The sequence below is a fragment of the Triticum urartu genome, chromosome 1A, assembly GCF_056163025.1.
Source record: "Triticum urartu cultivar PI428250 chromosome 1A, HENAU_Tu73, whole genome shotgun sequence".
Lineage (NCBI taxonomy): Eukaryota > Viridiplantae > Streptophyta > Magnoliopsida > Poales > Poaceae > Triticum > Triticum urartu.
In genome coordinates this window covers 472,207,251-472,234,744 of record NC_141873.1, presented here as the reverse complement: position 1 = coordinate 472,234,744, position 27,494 = coordinate 472,207,251, and positions in this window count along the sequence as shown.

The window sequence follows — 27,494 nt, the reverse complement described above, 5'->3', positions numbered from 1 at the left end:
CAAGGAGTCTGAAAAAGAAACAACACCAGCTTCAAGCTGAACAAGACCTGCTCGTCAACAGATGGACCGACATCCTGACAGCCGAGGAACACGGCCTCAACCGCCCAGCCAAGAGCTACCCGAAACGTAGACTGCTACCTCAATTCGATGAGGAGGCGCCGGAGAACATATCTCCCTCGCGTAGTACGGACCGACCACCACGTGGTCGGGACAGGACGGCTTAATGGCCACCCCGCGATCGGGATAAAACTGCAACTCAGGCCGAAGAGCAGAACACCCCACCACCCCGCCAAAGTAGGGACAGAAGAGTCCGAAGTCATACGTATGACCTCCGACAGACTCTGGATAGTAGATCAGGACACACAAGATCGATTTACGGATCGCGAGGACGTGCCTCGAAGCACGATGATGGCTACCTATTCGGACGTGACAAACCTAACCATGCTCGGGCCGAACGCTGCAGACGAACTCCATCTGAGCTCCGCCACGATGTGGCCCGATATAGAGGCCACGCACACCCGCTCTGCTTCACAGATGAAGTACTGGATCATGAATTCCCCAAGGGGTTCATGCTCGTCAATATCGAATCATACGACGGCACAACTGATCCGACAGTATGGATAGAAGATTTCATCCTCCACATCCACATGGCCCGAGGAGACGACCTCCACGCCATCAAGTACCTCCCATTAAAACTCAAAGGACCAGCTCGGCACTGGTTAAATAGCCTGCCTGAGAACTCCATCGGCAGCTGGGAGGACTTGGAAGAGGCGTTCCTCGACAACTTCCAAGGAACTTATGTCCGGCCATCAGATGCCGATGACCTAAGCCACATAGTTCAACAACCCGGAGAATCAACTAGAAAATTCAGGACTAGGTTCCTAACCAAAAAGAACTAGATCGTTGACTGTCCGGATGCCGAAGCCCTAGCAGCCTTAAAACACAGCATCTGTGAGGAATGGCTAGCACACCACCTCGGACAAGAAAAACCGAAGTCAATGGCAGCCCTTACGGCACTCATGACCTGCTTTTGCGCAGGCAAGGACAGCTGGCTGGCTCGTAGCAAAAACACAGCCAGCGAGGCAGACCCCATCGAGGCCAAGAACAGCATCGGCAAGCTCCAGCGCAACAGACACAAATGCAGAAGCAATGGCGACAACACCGAGGACACCACAATCCACACCGGATTTAGTGGCTCCAAGTCCGGCCAACAGAAGAAACCCTACAAAAGAAATAACGAAGGACCTTCCAGCTTGGACCGCATACTCGACCGTCCGTGCCAAATTCATGGCACCCCGGATAAACAAGCCAATCATACCAACAGGGATTGTTGGGTCTTCAAGCAAGCTGGCAAGTTAAATGCCGAAAACAAAGAAAAGGGTTCACAAAGTGAGGACGAGGACGAAGAGCCCCGGCAGCCGAACACCAGGGGACAGAAGAAATCCCCCCAAGTAAAAACGGTGAACATGATATACGCCACACACATCCCCAGGAAGGAGCGCAACTGAGCACTCAGGGACGTCTACGCGGTAGAGCCAGTCGCTCCAAAGTTCAATCCGTGGTCGTCATTTTCGATCACCTTCGATCGACGAGATCATCCGACTAGTATCCGCCACGGTGGCTCGGCCGCACTGGTCCTTGACCCAATCATCGACGGATTCCACCTAACACGAGTCCTGATGGATGGCGGAAGCAATCTCAACCTGCTGTACCAGGATACAGTACGGAAGATGGGCATTAATCCCCCACGAATCAAACCAACAAAGACTACCTTTAAAGGAGTCATACCAGGTGTAGAGGCCCGCTGTACGGGCTCAATCACGCTGGAGGTGGTCTTCGGTTCTTCGGACAACTTCCGAAGTGAAGAGTTAATCTTCGATATCGTCCCCTTCCGCAGCGGCTACCACGCACTGCTCAGACGAACCGCGTTTGCTAGATTCAACGCAGTACCACACTATGCTTATCTCAAGCTCAAGATGCCCGGTCCACGTGGTGTCATAACAGTCAATGGAAACACGAAATGCTCCCTCCGAATAGAGGAGCAAACCGCCGCCCTAGCAGCAGGAGTGCAGAGGGGCTTTCTCAAGCAGCATCATAATCCAGCTGTCGAGCCCCTGGACATCATCAAGAGGGTCCGGACTACACTGCAATATGACAGCGCGGCTTGTCAAGAGCTCGATTAGCAATTCGGCCTCCGTCCCAGCCCCAATGAGGTAGTGGCATTCGTACCACCCATACACAATTACGCACTCAAAATTCCATGGACATCGACGGAGGCACGAGATAGCCCGGGGTCTACAATTAGGCCAGGCCGATCCCAGAAACACATACTTTTACTTCTTTTTCTTGTTTCAGGCACCCTTTTCCACGGGTCTGATGTCAAGTCCTTTAGAAGGACTGAAATACAACGGATGCAAGCAACACAGGTGTGTAGGGTAACCTTTATACGCTCTTCTCGACAGTATTCATACTTATTTCTCAGGACCCGCACGCTGCGCCCTATTGATGCCGGCATGTTAAATGGCCGGATACTTCTCGCACCATCTGTACAAGATACGCCTTGACGTATCGATCCAGTTATAATAAAATGGTTCGTGGCCCAGTTCCCGTGGTTTTCGCTTCTTACTTCATTTTTATTTTCGATCTGCTTATTTGCCGCATCGACACTCTTTTACATTTAATATTCGCCAGGGGCTACCTGTCCCCCCACAATACGGCAGCACAGTCCGAACACTTTTTATATATGTTCGGCACCCCCGAATTTAGCATTATATGCATTGGCTCCGAATCATGTCTTTGGTCAATGGTTGGGTTGCCCGGCTCTTGTGCTTGCTACCCTACGTTCTGCTCCATCGGCTAGGGTAGTAAAGGGAGATCTACTGCGATTGTGCCCTGGCGTTGACCTGACGAGCACCTCAGTAGAGAAAGCCGAAAACTGTCTGTCATGATGTGGCGAGAGCCGGTCAGCTATTCGAGGGTTACAAATCGTTGGAGATTTTTTCCGCGTTACGTGAGAGATCGGAACTTCCCGATCATATGCTGACAGTACTCTAGATTAAACCAGGGGCTGCGCGTATGCTTTATTATAAAACTCCTATGGTTAAGTGAGGGCGTTAAAGCCATAAAGTCAGATTGCCTTGTTCGTTGCGCTAAACAACTCCTTCAAGGAGCATGTAATTGGATCAAGATTGTTTAGATTCCATCCCGAACACCTCCGTATTACCTACGTGAGGGCAGAGGCCGACGACTGGTCAACCCTCATATTACACACAACATGGCCGCACAGGAGGAAACAATTCAAAGCATAAATTAAATTACTTTACAAAAACTGGCTTTGTTCACATAATACAAGACAAAGGCAACATGAGTACATTTATTCAAATACAATGTCTTGCGAACATTGCGCCGCTACAAGTCGAGACCCTTCTACAACATCCTCGAAATATCGCTCGGGTGTGCGGTGCTCCTTGCCCTCCGGCGGCCCGCTGGCGACTTCAACAGCGTTCATCTTCGCCCACCACATCTTGCAGCGAGTGAAGGTCATACGGGCACCTTCAATACAGATGAAGCGCTTGATAACGTGAGCGAAGGTCATACAGGCACCTTCAATACAGACGAAGTGCTTGATAACATCCAGCCGAGGACAGGCTTCCACCATCCGCCTCACGAGTCTAAAGTAGCTACTAGGCATAGCTTCGGCTGGCCACAGCCGGATTATCACATCCTTAATGACTAGTTCGGCCACCCTATGCAGCTCCACCAGCTGTTTTAGTTGATCGGTGAAGGACACGGGATGCTCTAATGCCGCATACTGCGACCAGAAGAGCCTCTCTGAAGAACCCCCTCCTTCGGCTCGATACAACTCCACGGCGTCTGATACACTGCGTGGCAAACCCGCAAAAGCCCCTGGGGAACACCGAAGCCGGGTTAGTAAAAGGTCTTGCTTCTCCGCATACTTGCTTTGCATCTTAAATGCCTTACCCGCTATGATATTCTTGGCCTCCTGGATCTCCTGGAGGGCGGCATGGGCCTCATCCCATGCGGCCTCTGCGCTTTGACGAGCCTTGGTGAGTTCGGACCCTCGAACCGACGCATCATGCTCCAAGGCCTCACATTTTTTCACCGCATCTTGGAGCTCCTGGTGGACTTCTTTGACCCGGGCATTTAGCTTCTTACGGGCAGCCTGCTGCTGGACAGCCTGCTCCTCGGCCTCGCCCAAGGCCTTCCTCATAGCCTCGACTTCGGTCGCGACTTCTGCACATATCACAATACCTCTATCAATATACAACGTTTATCCCTTCCCGGACATATAGCAAGTCATTCCTCACCTTTGTTCTCCTGGAGCCAAACCTTAACCTCGCCGAGCTCGTTCTCGGTCCGCTCCAGCCACCGCTTCAGCTCGGAGACCTCGGTAGCATGCGAGGTCGCGGCCAACAGGGACGCCTGCTTATCAATATATATTCAGTCGGCCTCTTATAATTAAGAGTTGATCCCCTGTCCGGTCCTCCTCGCCGAACACCGGACAACGTCTCAGGGGTTACGTACTATACGGTTTTTTTCTCTTTTCTTACCTCAAAACATGTTAACAGGCTGTTGCAGGCTTCCTTCAGTCCGCTCTTGGCGGAATGAACCTTCTCGACCACCACACCCATAAGGATACGGTGCTCGTCCATGATGGAGGCGCTTTGTAGTGCCCCCATCAGGTCATATGGCGCTCCAGGATGGACATGAGCCACCGGTGGAAGCGAAGCACCCCCCCTCCTTCAAAGGGGGCTGCTCGCCCGACCCCGGAGCCATATGGGTCTCCGAAATCGTATTTGGCTGAGGGCCGAACTGGATACGGCCCTCTTCGCCAGTCTCCATGGGAATTGACTCCCCCATGTGTGCGGCAGTGAAGGTCCCGCCTTGTGGCGCCTCCTGGACAATGTCCGGGGCTCCTCCTTTCGGAGCGGTCCTCCGGGATAACACTTCGGTGTCATCCCTGGCCCCGGGGGAGTAAGCAGGCGGTGGCGACATGCTCGCCATATCCGACGGAGCCAACGAACCTCTAGATGAGGATCGCTGGATAAGGTCACGAGCCGGACTACAATAGTGTGAATTAACCATGTTAGAATAATAAAAAGAAAGGGCTGGATATGCACATAAATAAGCCATGTCACTTACGATGCGGCCTGGGGCCTAGTACGGGGGTGACGTTCTGGACTACTATCAGCATCCCACACGGTGTTGACCGCTAGGGCACCCTTCCCTTTTTGGGCGCTCGCGCCTCCAGATGTGTCGAGGCCACCCTTTTCTTCTTCTTCTCCTCCTCGGGAGGAGGGTTATTTTCTTGCTCCTCCTCCTCTTCCTCGTCGTTGTCCTCAGGGACAGAGGAATGGGCCTCATCGTCTTCGGACGCCGCGTCTGAAGTGCCCTTGCAACGGGGGCCGCTCTTGGCCCCCTTGGCTTTCTTCTTGGCCTTCTTCTCCGGCGCCGTATATGGCGCCAACACCAGCATCTTCGCCAGGAGCGGGATGACTGGTTCTTCGGGCATTGGAGCCGGACACTGGATCCGCTTCGCCTTCTCCATCCAGTCCCGAGGAAGCAACGCTAAAGTCTCAGACATCATCCTCAAAACATTTAAGTTGGGAGTACATCAAAAGTAACATACCTTGCTGGCGGGGCGGTTACAATTGTGACCACGGTCTGAGTCCGTGGCCGGTGGCCTCTCATTGCCCTTAAAGAGCAACTTCCAGGCCCCTTCGTGAGAAGTATCGAAGAGCCTTTTCAGGGTCTGGTGCTTCTTCGAATTGAATTCCCATAAAGGGCGGCTGTGGCGCTGGCATGGAAGAATTCGGCGGATTAGCATCACCTGGATAACGTCGACGAGCTTGATGTCCTTGGTCACCATGCTTTGAACGCGCGTCTGCAGCACTATCACCTCGTCAGGTGCACACCAGTCTGGACTCTTCTCGACCCAGGAGGTGAGTCGCATGGGAGCGCTGGAGCGGAATTCAGCAGCAGCGGCCTAGGTGGTGCCGCAAGGTTCTGTAATATAGAACCACTGCTTCTGCCATTCCTTTACTATCTCAACAAAGGTGCCTTTGGGCCATGAGACATTGGATAGCTTGCTCACCATGGCCCCTCCGCACTCCGCGTGCTATCCCTCCACCACCTTCGGCTTCACGTTGAAGACTTTGAGCCACAGCCCGAAGTGGGGATGGACGCGGAGGAAGGCCTCGCACACGACGATGAACGCCGAGATGTTGAGGAAGGAATTCGGGAATAGATCATGGAAATCTATCCCGTAGTAGTACATCAGCCCGCGGATGAAGGGGTGGAGTGGAAACCCTAGCCCGCGGAAGAAATGGGGGATGAATACAGAATACTACCCTCTCTGTGGGCTCCGGCGTGGGGACAACTTGTCCCTCGGCTGGCAGACGATGGGCGATCTCCTTCGCCAAATATCCACCCGCCCGGAGCTTAGTAATGTCCTCCTCCTTAACGGAGGAGACCATCCACTAGCCCTGACCACCAGATCCAGACATGGTTGCTTGAGTGTAAAGGAGATAAGAACTCGGGCGCTGGAGCTTGAGATTAGAAAGTCATAGACGGAGAGAGGGCGTGAGGAAAGGAGGGGTGAATCCTTATCCCCTTATAAAGGCAGCAAATATTAAACGCCTCCTCACTCGCCTTAGGATTCGCCTATTCCCTAGGGGTGTATAAACGGCATGGTTGAGTTACCCATGCCCGCATTGATGGGAATCCCGCAATAAGAGGACACGATCTCTGTTTTGACAAGACGTGCCAATAACAACCACGTCTTGAAGCGTAGAATGGCAGAAGAAAAACGGTTCAAAATTATAACCGGACAGACGCTACAAAGTGTTGGAAAAAAGCTGTCAGCAGATTAGATCTGTGCAAATATTATATTCTCTCTGCGGTTCTGTATGGTGTGTGTAACAGGTCCGGATACACTTACTTCGTCCAAAGACTATTCTGGAGTTCGTAAGGAGGGAACCCGCCTTGCAATGCCGAAGACAAATCTACGCGCCGGACTCCTCATCATTGAAGCCAGGTTCAGGGGCTACTGAGGGAGTCCTGGACTAAGGGGTCCTCGGGCGTCCGACCTGTTATTCATGGGCCGGACTCATGGGTTGTGAGGACATGAAGGCCGAAGACTACACCGTGTCAGGATTGGACTCTACTTGGCGTGGAAGGCAAGCTTGGTGACCAAAGATTCCTTCTTATGTAACCGACTCCATGTAAACCCTAGATCCCTTCGGTGTCTATATAAACCGAAGGGGATAGTCCGGAAAGGACAACATATATACTCATTACCATATTCATAGACTAGGCTTCTAGGGTTTAGCCATTACGATCTCATGGTAGATCAACTCTTGTAACACCCATATTCATCAATATCAATCAAGCAGGACATAGGGTATTACCTCCATAGAGTGGGCCTGAACCTGGGTAAACATTGTGTACCCTGTCTCCTGTTACCATCGATCTTAGACGCACGGTTCGGGACCCCCTACCTGAGATCCGCCGGTTTTGACACCGACAGGGGAGAAACCTTCTATCTTGTATCTTCATGGCCCACCAGTCCGGTCCACGTCACATAGCCTGGACGCCCGAGGACCCCCTAATCCAAGACTCCCTTAGTAGCCCCTAAACCAGGCTTCAATGACGATGTGTCCGGCGCGCAGATTGTCTTCGACATTGCAAGGCGGGTTCCTCCTCCGAATACTCCACAGTAGTTGAACAAAAGAAACATATTCGGCTCTATACAATAATTACAACCCTGAATCATGAGGGCAAAATACTTAAACAAAAATAGGTCATGTCTTCTGACAAGTTTTTCCGCGAGGTATTATGTTCCGGTCTTATTATTGTTTCGAACCGTTTTTCAGCCCCATCCCGTTTCGCGTTTCGAGATGCAACTCCCAGTGAAATGTCTCGTCAAAGTAGAGATCGTGTCCCCTTATTGCAGGATTTTCATCAATAAGGGCTTGGGTAATCCAATCGTGCCATCCGCCCAACCCCTTGTGTCGTGGAATTGTCACGGCAGATGTCCTAGAGAAAGGACTTAGTCGTAGGGCCATCGCAACTAGGAAGCTTAAAGGGGTTAATCGGGACAAAGGACACGAGAGGTTTTATACTAGTTCGGCCCCTTACGATGATGGTAAAAGCCTACGTCTAGTTGTGTTGGTATTGCTGGGGGTTTCGATCACCAAGAGGCTTAACTCGCCGGCTTGGTTATCGATCTCTTGTTTCTTGCCCTAAACCGCCACCGGGTCGTCCCCTTATATACACGGGTTGACGCCTGGTGGTCGACAGAGTCCCGGCCGGCTCATAATCATGTCTGGCTTGGTGACTTCCTTTACATGCCTTTCTTTACAAGTCTTTCCTTACATACGGCGGTTCATAGTACCGGGCCTTAAACCGCCTCCAGGACTTTGGTCTTTCTATAAGATTTGACAAACTATCATCTTGAATGTTTACTGGGCTTCTTGTGTAACCCGCCATTGGGGCTGACCCGGCCCCTCCTGGGCGGGTCATAACTGATAGCTACATCCCCAACATTAGGCCCCAGGTTGACTTTAAACTTAGTTCTTTGTCAATCTTCAATACTTAGACAAAAATCCATCTTCTTATCCTCACAGAAATTTTTTTAACCCGCCATGATGTCATCTTTTGAAAATGCAAAAAACTTTTATGACGTCATCTCCCAACAGATCTTCATCATTAATGTCTCCCAAGAACCGAGGCGTCTGTGTAGTTGGATAACCATTATTCGGCTATCACTCGATTTGCGCGCCCGCCTGTTCACATTTTCCTTATAAATAGGCACGCTTCGGCCTTCCTCATTCCTCTCCCTCTCTGCGTCTTCTTCCTCTCGCAACCCTCCTGCTGCTTGAGCCTCACCACCGTCGCGCTTCTCCTTCATCTCCGTCGACCTTGGCCGCTGCATCAACTCGAATCGGTCCAGAGAAACAACGGCGATCTCCGTAGAAGACCTGCGACTGTAAGTGTTCTTCCTTTTGTTTCTCAGATCTGCATTAGGGTTTCCAGGCTCCTGTGTGTTCTTCATATTTCATCGTAGTTCTTCCACTGCAAGCCTCTTCTTGATCCAAAAAGACATATATGCTTGTGCGGTAGCGTTTTTGTGCCTACTCTTGATGCCCACGGATCCCTTTCTCTGGTTCAAAGGTCCCATTAGAACCCACAGATTTATCTGCGCTAAACTTTTTAGGTGTAGAATTTTTTTTCATGTTGAATAACCATTTGATCTGGAATAACACCAAGCAGTTGGGAAACCTGTTTGTCTCAACACTTAGCTGATTTCGCTTTTCTCAAATATCTGTAGTCATGGCGGCTTACTGTGCCGGCTTACTTTTCCTTATATAGCATTAGCCCTTAACTAAGATGCCATTACTTCCCTGCATTATCATCATTTAAATGTTAATTTCATCATTGAATTGAACCGGCATGTTTCCTTTCTTTTCAGTTCATCTTTGAACATCATGCCGTCAAAAGCACCAACCATCTGTAACTGGGTTCCCTCAACTGTAACTGAGGAACGTTTGAAGGAGTTCTTCACCATAGGATTTCTGCCAGGAAAAGACGTCATGTCTTACCGTCCTCCTAACCCGGACGAAGAACGACCCAATCCAAGGGCCGGTGAAGTGATTGTTTTTACTGACCATATGAACCGTGGCTTCTCACCGCCCGGCTCAAAGTTCTTCAGAGAGGTCCTCCACTTTTTCAAACTCCACCCTCAAGATATTGGGCCCAATTCCATATCTAACATCTGTAACTTCCAAGTGCTCTATGAGGTGTATCTTCAACAAGAGCCGACCGTGGAGCTGTTTAGAGAATACTTTTATCTGAACCGGCAAAACAAGTGCACCAACGGCCTTAGCTTAGAGCTTGGAGACATCTCAATTCAACGCTAGCAGGGCACTGTCTTCCCCCTCATAGTCTTGCCGAGTCATCCAAAAGACTGGAATCAGACTTGGTTTTACTGCCAAGACATTTTACCGGCAGACGAGAGGCCACTGCCGGGTTATCGCCCCGAACGTCTTGACTCCATGTTCGCGCTCCCTGACAAGCTCACTGCCGCTGAACGTAGAAAGCTGATACCATCCATCAAAAGGATTAATGCTCTGTTAGGGAACGGGTTAACTGGAGTTGATCTGACCCACTGCTGGATCTCATGGTGGGTCATCCCTCTAAGTCGTCGGTCAAAGCTGATGTATGAGTATGGCGGAGGCCCGGATGACTCTCTTCGTCACAACCTCGCTCAATTAACAGAAGAAGATATTGTTTCAATGTCAACCCTTCTGGTGAACGGGAAATACGAAGATTGCAGTATTGTCGGGTTAAACCCCTTCTGCAAGCTTAACCCGGTGCCAGAAGTAAGGATATTATGATCTCTTCTCCTTTGTATTTTTCCCAGTCGTATTGTTTAATACTTGCCTGACCTTTTCGTCGTGTTTTTACCTGTCTGCAGGCCAACTCTGACTTCTGGAAAGTTAAATATGACCACGAGGCTGCCAAGAAAACGAGAGCCGCCATAAACGCCAAGAAAACGACCCGGAGGTCGAAAAAGAAGAAGAACACTGCTGAAGATTGGATGAAGCTTGACGATACATCTGAGTTGGAGGTAGCCCTTGATTCCCTTGGCCAATTTTTTAATAATCTTATTAACACTGATCATTACCAGGATGACACTGGGGCCAGTCAGGCCGTGGAAGAAGAGGTAACTATTATTTCCTCCGACTCAGAGCCCTTGCCAAGACAAAAAATTCGACGAGTGATCCGTAAAGTAAGGTTTTCTAACCATTTAGCTCACTTGGATCCCAACTTTATTTTGAAAAAGCAGCAACATGAGAGCCGCCGTCAAGCCCGGACCGAAGACGAACCGGCTGTTGTTCTTCAACAAATGCCTCAGAAGCGCCGGAATGAGGTTTACTTCTTTTGTCCTTAACTCTGTTTAGTGGATCCTTTCCCTTGCATTACTTTAACTTTATTTTATCTTTTCAGGAGGTGTCTCGCTCTTCTGGCGACTCATCGCAGACTCAATTTCCGACCTTCAAGACTGCCCCTGGGTACTGAAAAATCCTCCTTTTTTCCGGGTTGTTCAAATTGTATTTTTATACTGTCAGTTCTGCAACATTTCTCTTAGTGCCCAAGCTAAGTCCAAGAAGGCAAAGCCAGCTAAACCGGCAGAAGACCCAACAATGCTTGCATCTGACCCGGCCAGGCCATCTTCTCCTCCATTAACTGACGCGCCAGAAGACCCGCCTGTCAATGCAGAAGCAAATCCTCCTGAGCCGTCGTTTGATGAGACCATTGTGCCCTTCCGCAACTGGACCATCAAGCTCAGCCAACCCGCCATCACCGTCTACACAAGATGTTTTTATCACCGGGAGCCGTTTTATTGAGCCGGGGAATCCAACTGTGCTGGCTCACCACATGGCGAAACAAGAGGCACTGGAGAGGCAGAAAGTGCGCTTTGACGTTGCCAATTATGATCATCTAAATGCCAACGATATTTTATCCGGCTATCTCAGCCATGTGCACTCCAGTCGCGACTCTGAGATTGAAATGGTCAAACAGTTGTAGTTGAAATACGAGGTATGTTCTCCCGGCTTATCTCTATTCCTCCAGCCCCCAAGTCTTCAGATTATGATAGAACCGGAATGATCTGTAGAATTTATAATATAGGCCAAGACCTTTACCTTTGAAACTTTTCTTGAATTCACTAAAATAGAACAAAGCTTCACCTGTAGTCCCCAAGGGCCGGTTCCTTTTGATCATAAATGAGCCGGTACTTTAAATTGTTTTGTACCATATTCAAGGGACTTAATACTCCGGCTTAACCTTGGAAACTTGCTGAACTGCATACATTAGCCCCCAAGTACCAAGTGTTGTTACTTTGTAAAGTACTTGGGACTTAAAGTATGTCTTTAGAGTCATAAAAATTTGTTTTGGCATACATTAGCCCCCAAGTGTCAAGTGGTTTTTTGTAAAGTACTTGAGACTTGAATCTTGATTTTTGAACTTTAAGCAAAATCTTGACTCATCTGAGTGTTTTTTGTAGAATGCCTTATCTGAACTGAACTCGTAGTTGACTGATGCGAAGACCCGGCTAGCGAGTCAGGAGGCAGAAATAAAATCTGCTAAATCCAAACTGCAAATAAGTCTCTCTGAGATGGAAAATTTAAAGACCAACTTCACCGCCAAGAAGAAAACCTAGGCAGAGGAAAAAACGCTTCTGACACAACGTGCCGAAAAGGCCGAAGCAGCCCCTGAAGAGGTTTCAACAGAACTGAACGGTTTAAAGGGATGGGTGTCTCAAATGGTGGCCGCCATCTTTGGTAAGCCGTCTGTTTTTAATCTTGTGTAATTTTTACTGATCCGGAATATAAGCCGCCAGCTGACTTTGTGTATAAAATATGTGCAGGCCCACGAAGCAAAAACCTGAGCCAAGATCCTTTGATTAAACTGAAGGCAGTGTATACCTTAGTAGAACAACTGTATATTGGCGCACAACGGGCACTTGCCGCCATCTCTCCTGCCAATCAAGGACCCAACCGGCTCAACGATGTCTTGAAGAAACTGTCAATCCTGCCTGCCAGATTTCAAGAAGTGAAGCGCTCCTGTGCGCGAGCCGGAGCTTTGACTGCCCTGAGCCGCTCCAAGGCTTGGGTGCCAGACCTAGACCCGGCAGACGTGGCCAGATGCTATCCCACCGTGAAGGAAGACGGATCTCCCTTTGAGCAGGATGACTTCATGGCTTGCGTTCGCGGAGTCCGACCTCAGGCAACTACCATTGGAGATGACACCAAGATCGACAAATACCAGCCGGGTTTTGATGTTGAAAATAAGAAGATGGCGACTCCCTCGTACAAGGTGACAGATTTGATCCTGCCTGTAAGAGAAAATACATTTGCCCCGGAAGTTGACTCGGCCGGCCTGATCGACGAAGAAGCCGAATTTGTCGCCGTGAATGGTTTTGACTAGTCAAAACCCAGCTTCCAGCCAACAGAGGGCGGTGAACTGGCGAGGGAGGAGCAATAATCATCTTCATGGGTTTATAAAAACCTTGTAATAGTTTTAGCTATGAAAACACTATGCTTTGCTTATGCCCTCGCGCATAAAACACTTATATGTGATTCTGTGTTTCCTGATGTCAATATGTGCATCCTACTTATGGTTGTCCCTGTAATATTTCAGCTCTGTTCCTGTAGATACAATGGAAAAGACTGGCTTGGTGGCTTAGTACCGAACGGGTTATAACACCCGGCTTATAGCCAATATGTTTACCATAATAAAAAATGGAAACAGAAAAAAGAGAACAAGGCTGAAACTAACCCGTTGGTTAATGTAGCAGGCAATTGCGTATAAACAATAACCATACATGTACCTTTGATCCTTAGACCACCGGTTTAAATGACCCAGGTAATGAAGTTGATAACTCAAATCTTTTTGAGAAGTCAATGCTTCTGAATACTCAATGATCATCATACCTTGGTGGCTTTGTTGTCAGATAGTCTAGCCGGCGAAGAAGACCAGGCTAATTATTTGTAATATTGAGACAAAAAAAAATTAAAAGGCAAACAACAGATAATAAGTATAATTTAACCTTGTATTGAAAAGGTTGGGGGCTTCTGATTCGAATACGATCAGTAAACCGGACCAAAGGGGTTAAGCTAAGGTTCGAATACGACCATATAGCCCCCAGTGGCTTTGGCATTGCACCGATCAAGAGGGTACCGACAGCTATGTTCTCCTTGGTTCGAATACGACCTATGTTTGAACAGGAAGCCCCCAAATGACCTTGAGAGGTTTTTAACGACCCTGATTCAAATACGATCCAAGTCGGACCTAAAAGGGTTATGATAGCTATGATTCGGATATGATCAAGAAGCCCCCAAGTGAGTTTGGCCTTGAGCCGATCAAGAGGGTTATGATAGCTATGTTCTCTTTGGTTCGAATACGACCTATGTTTGAACAGGAAGCCCCCAAGTGACCATGAGATTGCAGCTAGATTCGAATACGATTATAAGCTGAACCAAAAAAGGTTAGACTTGATTCGAATATGATCAGCTCCTTAATAGTCAGTTAAAAATAAAACATGACAAAGATACGTAATCTTTTGAAAAGAAAAGGAGACCGATGGTCCTGCTTTATTACTTGTCATGGTATATACAATGTTAAAGTATGTACATGATGAGAGCCGGTGGCTCAGGTGTAGTATGGCCGAAGTTGAGAAATGTTCCACGGCCCGCGGGTCTCCTCCTCCGACTTACGTGAGTCTTTGTGCTCTCGAACGTCAATGAGGTAATATGACCCGTTGTTTAAGCTCCTGCTGACCACAAAGGGTCCTTCCCAAGGTGGGGATAACTTGTGTGCATCTGACACATCCTGGATGAGCCGGAGCACCAGGTCGCCTTCCTGAAAAGTTCTGGACTTAACCCGGCGACTGTGATAACGACGCAGGTCCTGTTGATAAATTGTTGATCGAGCCGCTGCTAAGTCTCTTTCTTCATCTAACAAGTCGAGTGCATCCTGTCTAGCTTGTTCATTATTAGCTTCAACATAAGCCGCCACGCGGGGCGAGTCATGACGGATGTCACTAGGCAACACTGCTTCTGCTCCATACACCACGAAAAAAGGTGTGTAACCTATAGACATGTTAGGTGTGGTGTTGATACTCCACAACACCGGGGGTAATTCCTCTACCCAACAACTCGGTGTTCGCTGTAAGGGAACCATAAGCCGGGGCTTGAGACCTTTTAAAATTTCCTAATTTGCTCTCTCAGCTTGACCATTAGATTGAGGATGAGCTACGGAAGAAACATCAAGCCGAATATGTTCACGTTGACAAAACTCCTCCATAGCCCCTTGGGATAAATTAGTGCCATTGTCCGTGATAATGCTATGTGGAAAACCAAAATGGAAGATCACCTTTTTCATGAACTGAACCGCCATGGCCGTGTCACACTTACTTACCGCCTCCGCCTCAACCCACTTAGTGAATTTATCAACTGCCACCAAGAGATGTGTCTTTTTATCCTTAGACCTTTTGAAAGGTCCCACCATGTCAAGCCCCTAGACCGCAAACAGCCAAGTGATTGGAATCATCCGGAGCTCTTGAGCCGGCACATGTGCTCGTCGTGTGAACTTTTGACATCCATCACATCTGCTGACCAAATCCTCTGCATTAGCGTGAGCCGTCAACCAGTAAAAACCATGACGAAAAGCCTTGGCCACCAGAGATTTTGACCCGGCGTGATGACCACAATCGCCTTCATAGATCTCACGAAGTATTTCTTGGCCATCTTCGGGGGAAACACACCGCTGAAACGCTCCAGAGACGGTGCGATGGTATAGTTCTCCATCTGAAATCGTCATTGACTTAGACCGCCGGGTTATTTGTCGAGCCAGAGTCTCATCTGCTAGCAACTCTCCCGGGTCATGTAAGCCAAGAACGGTACTATCCAATCTGGGATGACATGAAGAGCCGCCACCAACCGCGCCTCCGGGTCAGGAACGGCTAAATCTTCTTCTATGGGTGTCGGTGTCAAAACCGGTGGATCTCGGGTAGGGGGTTCCAAACTGTGCGTCTAGGCCGGATGGTAACAGGAGGCAAGGGACACAAAGTTTTACCCAGGTTCGGGCCCTCTCGATGGAGGTAAAACCCTATGTCCTGCTTGATTAATATTGATGATATGGGTAGTACAAGAGTAGATCTACCACGAGATCAGAGAGGCTAAACCCTAGAAGCTAGCCTATGGTATGATTGTTGATGTGTATGTTGTCCTACGGACTAAAACCCTCCGGTTTATATAGACACCGAAGAGGGTTAGGGTTACATAGAGTCGGTTATAATGGTAGGAGATCTGAACATCCGTATCGCCAAGCTTGCCTTCCACGCCAAGGAAAGTCCCTTCCGGACACGGGACGGAGTCTTCAATCTTGTATCTTCATAGTCCAAGAGTCCGGCTGAAGGTATAGTTCGGCTATCCGAACACCCCCTAATCCAGGACTCCCTCAGTAGCCCCTGAACCAGGCCTCAATGACGACGAGTCCGGCGCACAGATTGTCTTCGCCATTGCAAGGCGGGTTCCTCCTCCAAGTACTTCATAGAAGATTTTGAACACAAAGATAGTGTCCGGCTCTGCAAAATAAGTTTCCACATATTGCCATAGAGAGAATAATATTTACACAAATCTAATCTGCTGACGTATTCCGTAGTGTGACATCACACCACGGCCAAGCTTTTATTCGAACTGTTTTACTGTCCCATCTTAGCGTGTTATGCGAGGCGATTTCCTTGGCACGTCTTGTTAAAGCAGAGATCGTGTCCCCTTATTCTGGGATTCTTCATCAATATGGGCGTGGGTAACCCAACCGCGCCATTGATTACGGCGCTTGGAGATAAGCGAGTTTTACCAGGCTGGTGGGGACATATAGTCGCATCCACCCATATAAGGGGATAAGGATCCACCTTTTCACCCACGCCTTCTTCCTCCTTTGCCTATCCATTCTTGCGCACTCGAGCTCCAGCGCCCAAGTCCGCACTACCACATCAACCTTCTCCAGTCATGTCCGGAGCGGGACGCAAGTGGATGGTCTCCTCCGTCACGGAGGGACACATCAAAAAGCTGAGGAAGGCCGGGTATCTGGCTAGCGACATCGCGCACCGGCTTCCCGAAAAGGGGCAGCTCATCCCCACTCCTAGGCCCCATGAGAGGGTGGTATTCCTCCCCCATTTCCTCCGCGGACTAGGCTTCCCTCTGCATCCATTTGTCCGGGGGCTCATGTTCTACTACGGCCTGGATTTCCACGATCTGGCCCCGAACTTCGTCCTTAACATCTCGGCGTTCATCGTCGTGTGCGAGGCGTTCCTCCGCATCCGCCCCCATTTCGTCCTATGGCTTAAGAATTTCAACGTCAAGCCGAAGGTGGTGCGTGGCAACCATGCGGAGCGCGGAGGTGCCATGGTGGGCAAGATGGCCAACGTCTTATGGCTTGAGGGCTCCTTTGTGGAGACCCTGAAGGGGTGGCAATCGGGGTGGTTTTTGATCACCGAGCCGCGCGACCCTAAGTGGGTCGCAGCCCCTGAGTTCCGGTCCGGACCCCCAACGCGGCTCACGTCCTGGAAAGAGACGGGCCTGTCGCGGGGCAACCAAAAGGAGGTGACCGGACTGCAAACATGCATCCATTCCCTGGTGAACAAGCAGCTCAGGCTTGTCAATGTAGTCCAGGTTATGCTCATCCGCCTGAGCCTCCCGTGTCAACAACGGGCCTTCAATCTGTGGGAGTTCAATCCAGCACAGCACCGAACTCTGAGCAAGCTCTTCGACACGACGTACGAAGATGCCTGGAAGGTGCTTTTCAAAGGCGTCGAGGCTCCCTCATCCGCTACTGAGAATCGCGGATTCAGCGCGCAGCGTCATGCTAGCGCGGTAAGTTTTTTGTACCTTTTACAGGGCACTACTTTTTAATAGTTTAACTCTGTGTGGGATCTAAACTCCCTTACCTTTGACAGGATTGGCAGGCGAAGTCCGGACGGATCGACTGTCTGGCCCCTTTGCCCGAAGGCCCAGCGGACGCTCGCTTGGCGAGGCTGCTGGTTCCGGCGCCCTATGTGGTGCCGGAGAAGAAGGCCACGAAAAGGGCCATGGGGACTCGAAAGAGCGCGTGGCGCCAGGAGGTGTCGGATTCATCATCCGACGGTCCCGAAGCGCCTTCTCTCACGAAGACGAGGAGGAAAAAGAAGAAACCTCTCCCCCTCCAGCGGGAGGAGAGAAGAAAAGGAAGGCCGCCCTCTCTGAGGAGGCCGGAGGGTCCAAGAAGGGGAAAACCCTTCCTCCGGACTACTCCACTGACGCCGACAACGGCGGAGATGAGTGGCAGCCCAGGGCCAAGCCCCTGGCAAAATCGTAAGTATCCGGATATCGGAGTAATTCATAGTATTCGTTTATTGCACAGCTTTCCCTTATGTCGAATTTGCTTATGCAGCCCACCCAAAGACCGGCTCGACGCGTCGTCGAGCGGCTCACTGGACTCGTCAGATGTGAACTCGCTTCCGACGGCTTCCTCCCCCCGCCCAACGGACGACACCGAGGTGTTGTCCCAACAGGTTCCAAGCAGGGAGGAGGTGGTCCCGGAGGCGCCGCAAGGCGACCTCCCGGACTCCAGGTGTAAGGGGGATGAAACCCCCCAGGGCTCCAAGTCTGGCCCTAGGCTAGACACCGCTCCGGAACCTTCAAAGGTTCCAGAGTCTGGCGGGGGACCTCCTTCCAAGAGAAGCAAGCCCGCCGTGCCGGTGACCTCCGTCCAACCGGAGGCACCGGACAATATGTTGGAGGCGCTCCAAGGCGCCTCCATCGACGAGGGGCACCGCACTATTATGAGTGCGGTGATCCAGAAGGTTTAGTCCGCCAAGAGCGGACTGACTGAAGCTTGTACAAGCCTTTTAACAGGCTTTGAGGTAAGTAAAGAATGCGTAAATAATATTACCGCATAGACAGTAGCCCCCGATGCTCTGTTTGGCGTTCGGGAAGAAAGGCCGAATAGAGGATCAAAGAAAATTCGCAGGAGTCTAACAAAAAGGAGTCAATATGCATGTGCAGGCTTCCCTGCGGGCGTCCGTCGCACTGACTGCGGAAGTGGACGTGCTAAAGCAGAACCTCGAGCAGTCCGAGCAAGAGCTCGGGCATGCCAAGAAGCAGCTCGAGGATAATGAAGGTAAGAAATACCTTGTTGGAATTAAATATATATATATATATATATATATATAAATGTGCAATTGCAAAAAATGACAGGATTATCGTGGCTATTGTAGGGGCCATGTCTGAGGTGGCGACCCTTAAGCAAGCGCTGCTCGAGGCCGAGAAGACGGCGGCCACGGAGCGCACCGAGCGGGAGAAGTATGACACCGAGGTTGGCAAGGTGCGGCAGGAGCTCCAGGCTCTCATGGAAAAACATGAGAGTTTGGAGCGTGACTCAAGGACGCGAGCATCCGAGCTCGCGGCGGCTATTGAAAGTGCCAAGTCTGCCAAGGCCGAATCCCAGAAGACCCTCCAGGAGTTGGATGAGGTGAAGAAGATAGCGGCGGGTAAGGCATTCTTTATGCAAAGCAAACACATAAGCGTGGGTTACTTGTTACTTACCCGAATTCGGAGTTCTCCAGGCGCATTCGCAGATCTTCCCTGGAATGTATCCGGTGCCGCCGCATTCTATCGAGCCGAGGAGGGCAGCTCGACGGAGAAGGTGTTCTGGTCTCAGTATGCTGAGGCCGGACACCCCGTGCCCCTGAGCGACCAGCTGAAGCAACTGGTCGAGCTCCACAAGGCGGCCGAACAGGCCATGAAGGGCCTCCTAGTTCGGCTGTGGCCTGGAGAGGCTCTGCCTGGGAGCTATTTCGGGCTGGTGCGGCGGCTGGTGGAGGCCTGTCCAAGGCTCGAAGTCATCAAGCGCTCCGTCTGTATTGAAGGTGCCCGTGCTAAGGTGCACTGGGGCAGGCTGGATGCGGAGAAGCTTGTGAAGGACGAGCCACCAGCGGGGAAAGAGCATCGCAAGCCCGAAAATTACTATAAGGATGTTCTGAAGGGTGCCCGCCTTGTGGCGGATGAATGTATTAGGGATGTAATTTTTGAGTAAAACTCGCTCGTGTTTGTCCTGTGCGCTGAAAAATTGCTCATATGCGCTGAGCAATGCTGCTGGAATTTAAAATATTACCTTCTGTGCGGCTGCTTATCAATACTGAGAGATGGTGAGTCGTCGGCTTCTGCCCCCTTGCCGCTAGTGCTAGGGTGTTCGGGGATAAACCTGGGCGCTCTTTTTCCCATATTTGGGTCCTTCGAGGGAGGCGCTCAGCCCAACGAACGAGGCAATCGGACTATAATGCGTGAACACTCTCACTTAGCCATAGAATTCTATAATTTTAAATTTCGGCAAAGCCCCTAGTATTCGGAAGACCGAGTTCGGGGCGCTATCCACGCCTTGGCCGTACGGAGCCGACTCCTCGCCCTAAGCGGCATAAGTCTTTAGGGACTCGAAAAAACCTCTCGAACAGCGACCAACTCTCGCTTCATCATGACAGTCAGTTTTAGCTTTCTCCACTAAGGTGCTCGGCCCAGCTCAACTGGGGCACAATTGCAGTGGTTCTCCTAGTGCTACCTTAGCCGATATAGCGAAACGTAAGGCACCAAAACATAGGAGCCGGGCAAACCCAACTATTGACCCAAGACATGATTTGGAGCCGATTCATATAGTGCTATAAGTTCGGGGTGCCGCACTTGTGAAAGTGTTCGGACTTCTCACACCATATTGAGGGGTGCTAAAAGCCCCTGGCGTATTTTGGCCGTACCAAGTTGTACGGGTGCAACATGTCGTTAAGGAACATTTATTTATAAAAAGATAATGCAAAAAATAGACAAAAGCTATGCATTGTTTAAAAATAGCTGCGATCAAAGAAGAACGATACACGTAATGCGATAAATGAAAAGTTGGACTATTTAACATGTCTGCTCCAGGGGCAAGCTGCAGAATAGTATGCGAAACAGGTATACTGCTCGTGATAGAGACCACCTGGGATTTCCGTAATGCGGCATGGCTTGTCTGCTTCCCTGGTCCTTGCATCGTTTGTGCAGCAATTGAACTGCCGAACAGGCCTTCTAAAGAGTAGAGTCCTGGAAGTAAGAGAAAAGTAAAAAATCGGCAGCCCCTGGTGCGGTTTAAGCCGTGTTTTGGGCGTGCCGTGATGGTGCCCCTCCCCCTATGCCCATAGTATTTCCAGAGCGTAGTTATGGACGCGAAGTACTGGCGTCGCCTTTTTGCGAGGGTTGGGGTTTGGGCCGCATTGCTACGCCTACTCGGAACGTGCCAGGCGGTCTTGTTGTAGGTTACTCCGGGCGCGCTTGACGGTGTCCGGACGTTTAATGGCCGGACTGGCAAACTACCTGGAGAGGCTTCTTTGTACTTCCGCTGCAAGGGCCGCCGTGTGCTCCTCCGTTCGGAGGGAGCGTTCGGTGTTTCCATTGACCGTAATTACTCCACGAGGGCCTGGCATCTTGAGCTTAAGGTATGCATAGTGCGGTACCGCTTTGAATTTGGCGAATGCGGTTCGTCCGAGCAGTGCATGATAGCCACTGCAGAATGGGACTATGTCGAAGATCAATTCCTCGCTTCGGAAATTATCCGGGGATCCGAAGACCACTTCAAGTGTGACTGAGCCTGTACAGTTGGCCTCTACACCTGGTATTACGCCTTTAAAGGTCGTTTTGGTGGGCTTAATCCTCGAGGGATCGATGCCCATTTTTCGCACTGTATCCTGGTAAAGCAGGTTCAGGCTGCCGCCGCCGTCCATGAGGACTCTAGTGAGATGAAATCCGTCAATAATTGGGTCTAGAACCAATGCGGCAAATCCGCCATGACGGATGCTAGTGGGATGGTCTCTTCGATCAAAGGTGATCGGGCAGGAGGACCATGGGTTGAACTTTGGGGCGACTGGCTCTACCGCATATACGTCCCTTAACGCGCGCTTCCGCTCCCTTTTGGGGACGTGGCTGGTATATATCATGTTCACCGTCCGCACTTGTGGGGGAAAACCCTTCTGTCCATTGTTGTTCGGTGGCCGGGGCTCCTCGTCGTCATCGCTATGCAGCCCCTTGTCTTCATTGTCGGCACTTAGCTTGCCTGCCTGCTTGAACACCCAACAATCCCTGTTGGTGTGATTGGCCGGCTTTTCGGGGGTGCCATGTATTTGGCACAAGCGGTCAAGTATTCGGTCCAATCTGGACGGCCCCTTAGGAGTCCTTTTGAATGGCTTCTTCCGCTGACCGGATTTAGAGCCTTTGAATCCGGCATTAACTGCCGTATCCTCAGCATTGCCGCCGTTAATGCGGCGCTTCTGCTTGTTGCGACGTGACCTGCCACTAATGTCCCTGGTGTCCGAACTACCAGGGTTCTTGTTCATATTGTTGCTACAAGCGAGCCAGCTGTCTTCTCCCGCGCAAAAGCGGGTCATGAGTGTCGTGAGTGCTGCCATAGATTTCGGCTTTTCCTGTCCGAGGTGCCGGGCCAGCCACTCATCACAGATATTGTGCTTGAAGGCTGCTAGGGCCTCAGCGTCCGGACAGTCGACTATTTGATTTTTCTTTGTTAGGAACCGTGTCCAGAATTGTCTGGCCGATTCCTCTGGCTGCTAGATTACGTGACTTAGGTCATCGGCGTCTGGGGGTCGCACATAAGTGCCCTGGAAATTGTCGAGGAATGCGGCTTCCAGGTCCTCCCAACAACTGATTGATCCTGTTGGCATGCTGTTGAGCCAATGCCGAGCTGGTCCTTTATGCTTGAGTGGGAGGTATTTGATGGCGTGAAAATCGTCGCCGCGGGCCATGTGGATATGAAGGAGATAATCCCCGATCCATACCGCAGGGTCTGTTGTGCCATCATATGATTCGATGTTTACGGGTTTGAAACCCTCGGGGATTTGATGATCCATTATTTCGTCTGTAAAGCACAGTGGGTGTGCGCCGCCTCTGTACTGGGCGATATCATGACGTAGCTCCAATGAGCTTTGTCTACTGTGTTCGGCCCTGCCGAATTTGTGGCCGGCGTGACGGTTACCGTCTCGAGCCGTGGGGTGCCCACGCGATCCGTAGATCGATCGTGTTTGCCTTGCCTTGTCCTCCAACATGTATCGTAAGTCCGGCGCATATTCCCGTGCCTTGGTACGGGGTGCGGCTTGAGTGGAGGGCTGGGAGGCCTCTCTGTCGCGGCCACGAGGTGGCCGTTCGGCCGCATCAAGTGCTTCCTCCTCTAATCGGGGTAGCAACTTGCGCGTTGGGTAACTCTTGGAGGGGCGTTCGAGTTTATGCTCTTCGGCCGCAAGGACTTCAGTCCATCTGTCAACCAGCAAATCTTGATCAGCTCCGAGTTGTTGCTGTTTTTTCTTGAGGCTTCTTGCCGTGGCCATAAGCCTGCGTTGGAAACGCTTTTGCTCAACGGGATCCCCTGGCACGACGAATTCATCGTCGTCGAGGCTTGCCTCGTCTTCGGAGGGAGGCATATAATTATCGTCCTCGACCTCTCTGTCTGCCGCTCTCTCATGAGGGCTGGTTTCTCCATCCTCCTGTGCTAAACCTTGCTAGAGGGGGTTTTCTTCGGCACTCTCCGGAGTATTATTATCTCCCGTGCTGGAATCACTGTTTTTGTGTTGGCGGGATTTTGAGCGGCGCCGCTGACGCCGGCGCTTGGGCTGTTTCTTGGAGGGGTCATCCTCTGCTGTTCCATCGCCCTCTCCCTCTTTTGGGGTGTCCACCATGTATATGTCATATGACGAGGTGGCTTTCCAGGGTCTAGTAGGCGCTGGTTCTTCATCATCTCCTTCATCGGCGTCCATACCGTCGATGTCTTCTGAGTCGAAGTCGAGCATGTCGGTTAAGTCGTCGACAGTGGCTACAAAGTGGGTGGTGGGTGGGTTTTGAATTTCTTCATCGTCCGTACCCCAACCTTGCTGACCGTAGTCCGGCCAGGGCTCTCCTGATAAAGAGAGAGACTTCAGTGACTCCATGATATCACCGAAAGGCGAGTGCTGAAAGATGTCTGCGGCAGTGAACTCCATGATCGACGCCCAATCGGATTCGACTGGCAGGGGCGCGGAGGGTTCGGAGTCCGGAGAGGAGTCTGGCTCCTTGGAGTCACAAGCCTCGCAGAGTACGGGGCTGGTGTTCGGCTCAATCTCCGTTTGGATCGCAGCCCCCGAGGTGGCGTCCAACCGCCCATCCTCGATCGGCGCAGTTGACTCCGAACTAAGGGTCGGAGCCGGTGCGGGTGCGGCCTCTAGGGCACCGTTCGGGGGCAGAGTTAGATCATGCTCGTCATGACAGTGCGGCACGCTCGGCAGTGGTTCGAATCCGTCGAAGATCAAGTCCCCGCGGATGTCAGCCGTGTAGTTTAAACTTCCGAATCTGACCTGAAGGCCAGGGGCGTAGCTTTCGATCTGCTCTAGATGGCCAAGTGAATTGGCCCGCAGTGCGAAGCCGCCAAAGACGAAGATCTGTCCGGGGAGGAAGGTCTCACCCTGGACTGCATCGCCATTGATGATCATAGGAGCCATCGGGCCTGATGGCGAAGGCACAGAGGAACTCTCAATGAAAGCACCAATGTCGGTGTCAAAACCGGCGGATCTCGGGTAGGGGGTCCCGAACTGTGCGTCTAGGCCGGATGGTAACAGGAGGCAAGGGACACGAAGTTTTACCCAGGTTCGGGCCCTCTTGATGGAGGTAAAACCCTATGTCTTGCTTGATTAATATTGATGATATGGGTAGTACAAGAGTAGATCTACCACGAGATCAGAGAGGCTAAATCCTAGAAGCTAGCCTATGGTATGATTGTTGGTGTGTATGTTGTCCTACGGACTAAAACCCTCCGGTTTATATAGACACCGGAGAGGGTTAGGGTTACATAGAGTCGGTTACAATGGTAGGAGATCTGAACATCCGTATCGCCAAGCTTGCCTTCCACGCCAAGGAAAGTCCCTTCCGGACACGGGACGGAGTCTTCAATCTTGTATCTTCATAGTCCAGGAGTCCGGCTGAAGGTATAGTTCGGCTATCCGAACACCCCCTAATCCAGGACTCCCTCAATGGGCAACTTGACAGACGGGTTATGCAAAACATCCAAAAAGGTGTTAGGTGGTACCGGCTTGCGCTGAGACCCCAACCGGCTTAAAGCATCAGCCGCTTCGTTCTTCCTTCGGTCAATGTGCTCCACCTGATAACCTTTAAAATGCCCTGCAACAGCATCAACCTCCCGGCGATAAGCCGCCATGAGAGGATCCTTGGAATCCCACTTGCCTGATACCTGCTGAGCCACTAAATCTGAGTCGCCAAGACATCTGACCTGGCTTAAACTCATCTCTTTTGCCACTCGAAGACCATGGAGCAAAGCTTCATACTCTGCTACATTGTTAGTGCAAGGAAACATCAGCTGTAACACATAACAAAATTTGTCACCTCGAGGAGAGGTTAAAACAACTCCAGCCCCCGAGCCTTCCAACTGTCTGGACCCATCAAAATGAATAGTCCAATACGTGTTGTCTGGTTTCTCTTCTGGCATCTGCATCTCTGTCCAGTCATTAATGAAGTCAACCAGTGCTTGAGATTTGATCGCAGTACGTGGTACATACTTCAACCCATGAGACCCAAGCTCAATGGCCCACTTGGTGACTCATCCAGTGGCTTCTCTGTATTGAATGATGTCTCCCAAAGGAGCAGAGCTGACCACAGTGATTGGATGACCCTGAAAATAATGTTTAAGCTTCTGGCTTGCCATAAACACCCCATATGCGAGCTTCTGCCAATGTGGATATCGTTGCTTGGATTCAATTAGCACCTCACTGACGTAGTAAACCGGCTGTTGAACCAGATGTTCCTTGCCAGCCTCCTTGCGCTCCACCACAATAGCCACACTAACAGCTGCTGGGTTGGCGGCCACGTACAACAACAGCGGCTCTTTCTCAACTGGAGCTGCAAGGACCGGCGGCTCAGCCAGCTGTGTCTTCAGATCTTCAAAAGCAGAGTTTGCAGCATCGCTCCAAACAAAATCATCTGTTTTCTTCATCATCTGATACAAAGGCATTGCCTTCTCCCCTAACCGGCTTATGAACCGGCTCAAAGAAGCAACACGACCTGCCAGCCGTTGTACGTCATTGATGCATGTTGGTTTGGCCAGGGATGTAATTGCCTTGATTTTCTCCGGGTTAGCTTCAATACCTCGGTTGGACACCAAAAAACCCAAGAGCTTGCCGTCTGGGACTCCAAAAACACACTTAGCCGGGTTAAGCATCATTTTGTAGACCCGGAGATTATCAAAGGTCTCTTTCAGATCCGCAACCAAGGTTTCCTCTTTCCTGGATTTTACCACTATATCATCCACATAGGCATGAACATTACGTCCAACCTAATTATGAAGACAATTCTGCACACACCGTTGATAAGTCGCCTGGGCATTCTTAAGCCCAAAAGGCATAGATACATAGCAGAAAGCTCCAAAGGGAGTGATAAAAGCTGTCTTCTCCTGATCTTTGACCGCCATCTTGATCTGATGGTAACCTGAATAAGCATCCAAGAAACTGAAACGTGTGCAACCCACCGTAGCATCGATGATCTGATCAATACGGGGGAGGGGAAAAGGATCAGCCGGACAAGCCTTGTTCAGATCGGTGTAATCCACACACATGCGCCAGGTGCCATTCTTTTTGAGTACAAGCACCGGGTTGGCTAACCACTCTGGGTGAAAGACTTCTACGATGAACCCGGCCGCCAAGAGTCGGGCCACCTCTTCTCCAATGGCCTTGCGCCTTTCTTCATTGAATCGTCGGAGAAACTGTCTGACAAGTTTAAACTTTGGATCAATATTGAGAGTGTGCTCAGCGAGTTCCCTCAGGACACCCGGCATGTCTGAAGGTTTCCATGCAAAGATTTCCCGGTTCTCACGGATGAACTCGATGAGTGCGCTTTCCTATTTTGGATCCAAGTTTGCACTGATGATGAACTGCTTGGATGAGTCGCGAGGCACAAAGTCAACCATCTTGGTGTCATCAGCTGATTTGAATTTCAACATTGGCTCATGCTCTATTGTTGGTTTCTTTAATGACGTCATGTCTGCCGGGTCAACATGATCCTTGTAAAACTTTAACTCCTTTGTTGCACAAATAGATTCAGCATAGGCAACATCACCTTCTTCACACTCAAAAGCTATTTTCCGGCTCCCATGTACTGTGATGGTGCCCTTATAGCCCGGCATCTTGAGCTACAAATATACATAACACGACCGAGCCATGAACTTGGCATAAGCCGGCCGTCCAAACAGAGCATGATATGGGATTTTGATCTTCACCACCTCAAAGGTTAATTTTTCTGCTCTGGAATCATACTCATCCCCAAAGGCTACTTCCAGTTCAATCTTACCCGCCGGGTACGCCGACTTGCCAGGAACCACACCGTGAAAAACAGTGTTGGATTGTTTAAGACTCTTATCAGTCAACCCCATCCGGCAGAACGTCTCATAGTAGAGGATGTTGATGCTGCCGCCTCCTTCCATGAGTACCTTAGTGAATTTGTATCCACCAACCTGAGGCGCCACTACCAAAGCCAAGTGACCCGGATTATCGACCTGAGGTGGGTGATACTCTCTGCTCCACACAATAGGCTGCTCTGACCAACGTAAGTAACATGGAATCGACGGCTCAATGGCATTGACGGCCCTCTTGTGAAGCTTCTGGTTCCTCTTACATAAACTAGTGGTGAATACATGGTATTCCCCACTATTTAGTTGTTTTGGGTTGCTCTGATATCCGGACTATTGCTGCTGATTACCTTGGCCGGGTTGTGGATTATATCCTCCTTGGTTACCAGGATGGCCCTGACTGTGAAATCCTCCTCCACCTGAACCGACGCCAGGGCCTTGGAAACTGCCTCCAC